This window comes from Palaemon carinicauda, chromosome 33 (genome assembly GCF_036898095.1).
Source record: "Palaemon carinicauda isolate YSFRI2023 chromosome 33, ASM3689809v2, whole genome shotgun sequence".
NCBI classification, from domain to species: Eukaryota; Metazoa; Arthropoda; class Malacostraca; order Decapoda; family Palaemonidae; genus Palaemon; species Palaemon carinicauda.
The window spans coordinates 23,196,344-23,201,343 of NC_090757.1; the positions used below are offsets into that span (position 1 = coordinate 23,196,344).

Consider the following 5,000-nt stretch of genomic DNA (forward strand, 5'->3'; position numbering starts at 1 on the left):
TCAAAGTCCATGCTCTGAAAGAAATTCAGAGATGATGCCACTTTTCTAGGATCATGACCAGCGGGTGTACTGTTCGGATCCGCTCTGCGAATGAAGTAGGTGATTTTCGCTCTTAATTGTTTCAGTGACAGGTCGCTGCCCGATGTTTCTCCTTTGAAGAGTTGGCCTCCACCAAAGTTTGAAGTTCTGCGAAGATAGACCTTGAGGCTCTCTACTGGACATAGAGAGGCATCCTCCTTCAGGGGGCATATTCTCCAAGGGCCCCATCTTTTGGTGGGTAATTCATTTTTGGCGAGAAACGTCGGATCAGGGGAGAGGGTAACTTCTCCTGTATCGGTAAACAGGATGTGTCCTTCTTCTCTTGATAATGCCACTATTTCGCTGACTCGAGCTCCCGAAGCGAGAGCAAATAAAAATATAACTTTCTGAGTCAGATCCTTGAGAGGGCATGAATCATTGTCCAAGTTGGAGGCGAAATGGAGTACCTTGTCTAGTGACCAGGAGATCGGTTTCGGTGGGGGTGCTGGGCGTAGGCGAGCACATGCTTTTGGTAGTTTGTTGAAGATGTCGTTGGACAGATCAATTTGGAAAGCATATAGAATTGGTCTAGTCAAGGCTGATTTACAGGTTGATATCGTATTGGCTGCTAATCCCTGTCCATGAAGGTGAATAAAGAAGGACATGCAGAAATCAATCGTGATTTCTTTAGGATTTTTTGTCTTGACAAAGGAGACCCATTTCCTCCAGGATGATTCATATTTCCGTCTCGTGGATTCGGTCTTGTATTCCTCTAGGAAGTCCAGACTTTTCTTCGAGATCCCAAACCTCTTCTTTGCGGCTAGGGAGAGAAAATCATGAGATGAAGGTCCTTGATTTTCGATGATGAAGCGAAGACAGTCGACTTCTGTACTTGTTGAGAGAGAACTGGGCCCGGGAGAGGGATCAGCTTGGGCTGCAGCTCCAGGACCAGGGGGTACCAGTTGCTCCGGGGCCACTTGGGAGCCACTAGGGCCGCTGTCCCTTTGAAGGTTCTCAGTTTGGAGAGGACTTTCAACAGAAGGTTGGTGGGGGGGAACAGGTAGATCTTGGACCATCTGTTCCAGTCCAGTGACATGGCATCCACTGCTTCTGCTTTGGGGTCCTCGTACGGGGCTACATACAGAGGAAGTTGATTGTTGTCGCTCGTTGCAAAGAGATCTATCTGAAGTTCTGGGACTTGGTGAGAGATGAAGGAGAACGATCTTGCGTCTAGAGACCATTCCGACTCTATCGGGTTTGTCCGAGATAGAGCATCCGCTGTCACGTTGCGGAATCCTTGTAGGTGAACTGCAGACAGGTGCCACTTCTTCTTCTCTGCCAGACGGAAGATTGGGAGAAGCACCTGATTTATCTGGGGCGATCTTGAGCCTTGGCGATTGAGACAACGAACTACCACCGAGTTGTCTAGGGTTAGACGGATGTGGATCGAGGGCGGCGGGGATAACTTCTTCAGTGTTAGAAGGACCGCCATGGCCTCCAAGATGTTTATGTGGAACGTCTTGAACAGGGGAGACCAGGTGCCTTGAGCCTGTTTCTGGTGGGAGTGACCTCCCCAACCTTCCAGTGAGGCATCCGTGTGGATGTTGAGTGATGGAGGAGGGTGTTGGAGAGGAATGGACCTTTTCAGGGCCTTTTCTTCCGACCACGGCTTTAGGAGACGTCGCAGTCTGTTTGGAAGCCGTCTCTTGAGGTCTCTTCGAGCGATGGATGCCGAACGTCTCCAGACTCCCGCGGCATCCTTTAGCTGTGCGCGAAGCACTGGGTTTGTCACTGAGGCGAACTGTAGAGAGCCTAGAACTCGTTCCTGCTGTCGTCTTGAAATGCGTTTGGATTTCAGTAGTCGCTTGACAGACCCTGCTATTTCCTTCCTTTTCTTCTGGGGGATGGAAAGGCGGTGTGACTGAAGGTTCCAGTGGATTCCCAACCACTGAAACTTCTGAGCTGGAGAGAGGCGAGATTTTTTCTCGTTGATCTTGAATCCCAGGTGTTCTAGGTACTGGGTAACTTCGTTGCAAGATTTTGCACAATCTTCGGGCGATGGAGCCCAGACTAGCCAGTCGTCGAGGTAGGCCATCACCTGGACGTTTCTTAGGCGGAGTTGTTGTACTATGGCATCCGCCAGTTTTGTGAAGATCCGAGGGGCCACGTTGAGGCCGAAGGGCATGGCCCGGAAGGCGTAGCTTTTCCTTTGGAGTCGAAATCCAAGGTAGGAGGAAGCGTGATGGTTCATTGGAACATGCCAGTAGGCATCCGCCAGGTCTATGGAGACCGTGTAGGAACCTCGAGGCAGAAGGGTCCTTATTTGTTGAAGCGTCAGCATCTTGAATTTGTCGTTCGCTATGAACTTGTTGAGGGGGGATAAGTCCAGAATGACTCTGAGTTTGTCTGAGTCCTTCTTGGGGACACAAAACAGTCTCCCTTGGAACCTGGTGGACTTTACCTTCCTTATCACCTTCTTGTTCAAGAGGTCTAGAACATATTCTTCCAGAAGGGGGGTTGATTGTTGGAAGAATTGCTGGAAGATTGGGGGTGGTTGAGTCCAACTCCAGCCTAGACCCTTCTTGACGATGCTGTGCGCCCAGGGATCGAAGGTCCAACGATCCTGGAATTGGCGGAGTCTTCCTCCCACCGGAAGCACTTCATTGCTTCTGGTGTCCCGAGGGCTTGCTGCCTCGGCCGCTAGCTCCCTTTCCTCCTCTACCTCTGGAGGGACGGCGAGAGGCGTCTTTGCTTGCACCCCTGAATGAGCCTCTACCTTTGGCACGAAAGGTAGTTGACTGCTGCTCAAAGGCAGGGGTGAAGACCGGTGACTGTGACAACACCGGTTGGGGGACCAATTGAAAGATCTGTTGTGGTTGGGCAACCACTTGGGAGGTAGCGGGTCCCGGAAACTGACGTCTTTGCTGACGTTGCTGGGGTTTTGGTTTTTGGGATTTCCTCTTAGGTTGAGGTCCGTCGTCCTGAGAGGGTTTCCTTTTTCTGGACATGCCCCACTTGTGGAGAAGGTTCCTATTCTCCGTGGCGGCTCTGTCAGTGATTTCCTTCACAAGGTCAGAAGGAAAGAGGTGTTTTCCCCAGATGTTGGAGGAAATCAGCCTCCGGGGTTCGTGTTTCACGGTGGCACCAGCAAACACGAATTCACGACAGGCTCTTCGAGCCTTTATGAAGTGGTACAAGTCCTTCATTACAGTCAATAAGTGGGATTTGGAGAGTACCATGTAGTGGTCTGGTACTCTGGTGTCACAGGCCATAACTTCAAGTTGGACTTGATGAGATAGGGATGCTGCAAGCCTCTCCTTCGTATCTTGTTCCCGACGAAGGAGGTGATCGTTGAGCTTAGGGAGGTCTTCATTAAACTGACGTCCGGCGACGTCAGGATCGAGCCTTCCCACGACGAAAGTATGTTGGACATCTTTCCAGTGTCGAGCGTCAGGGGGGGTCACTATGGAGAAGGGTCTGCACTCCTCCAATGCAGGGCAGGGTTTCCCTTCATCCGCAGCTTTAAGGCATGCAGCTAAGGCCTTTTCCAAGAATGGAAGAACCGCAGTTTCAGGTGCAACATAAGTAGGGTGCTTCTTGCTCAGGGCCGGAAGCTTAGAGCAGGTAAAGCCTCTACTCTTGAATGCGGCGGCTAGCATAGCCTGGGCCTTTGCGAGATCGAACACTATCTCTTCCTTAGGTTCGGTCTCTTCCTTCGAGGCAGGTTCGGAACGAAGCCGGACGTAACAGTCCGGGTAGGCCTCAAAGTTTGGGAAGAACTCCACGTCTTCCAAAGGGACCGTGCCGATCTTATCACTGACAAAGATCCTGCCGGTTGCGATAACCATATGCTCAGCATACCTCCACGGGTTGGCATGAGAGCAAGCGGGGAGATCCTTGACCGAAATCCTCTTCGGTTCTCTGGATCCTATCATAGACCTGATGGACTCCTGGTTCTCCTTCAGCCTGTCGTCCATGACGGCTCTAATCAGTCGGATCAATTCTTGAGTGGAAGAAGAAGGATCCGGGGTCGAGGAGGTAGACGGAATAGACACTTCCGTCGGTGTAGGAGTAGGAGGGGGGATGGACGGAGGAGCGACCTCTTGCTCCGACTCGGCGTATTCCACCTTGTCTTCGTCATCTTCGGCTCCTTGAGCCATAAGCGTTTTCTCCGTGTCTTCCGAGACATCCGAAATCTGTTCGTCATCTTCGGAATCCAAACGGCACTCGTGCATGGACTGAGCCATGACTACATCAGGTTCCACCGTAATTTGGACAGTGGGGATCACGTCTTTGGGTACCACTGAATCAGGGGAGGCCTTAGGGAACAAAAGTGACCTCAGTTCTTCGGTGGCCAGGTAAGGTCCGGTAGCATTTTTCTGGAAGCCACGCACCCACTCGCGCAGCTTTTCACGAGAAATGTCTCTGATCTCCGCTGAGGGAGGGTTATGGAAGGCTTCAACTAGGTGAGCCTGACAGACCGTACAGTTCAGTGGATTCCAAAACTTCAAATCCCCTTTCTTGTCTGCACAAGGGGCGTGAGTCCTGCAAGCCATATGCCCGTAAAACTGCGGGCGTTTCACAGCGCAGAAGGCGAAATCACACTTCATCTGCTCCTCCTGTGGAAGAAAGAGAAAATGAGTATGGGGGAGTCATAAGAATGGCTCTTAAACTAAGTTAATATTAATTATTAATTTTAACTTAATGAAGGGTGTGATGCATAGAGATTGAAATAGTAAAGGAGAACATACTCCATGCATCTCGCCCGGCTGGTTACCATAAGCTTGGTCCCTGGATAATCCGAGTGACCGAAGGCACCGGATATAATTCCTTAAAGTTCCATAGTATATTGGAATTCCGTGGAAAAAACCCAAGGGCAAGATTGGGACCGAGATCATTCAGTCCCAAGCTAGGGGCTAGAAGGCCTCTTTTTAAGGTAACTGCTTCTGGCAACCAGCCGTGCTAAGATGCACGCAGCATGC

At 50.9% G+C, this 5,000-nt stretch overlaps 1 protein-coding gene across 1 annotated transcript in view; it reads right to left on the reverse strand.

The window, feature by feature from the left end:
• Tnks (tankyrase) overlaps positions 1-5,000 on the reverse strand; it is an 81,598-nt gene that overhangs the window by 60,903 nt on the left and 15,695 nt on the right. The gene's annotated exons all lie outside the window — the stretch shown is intronic.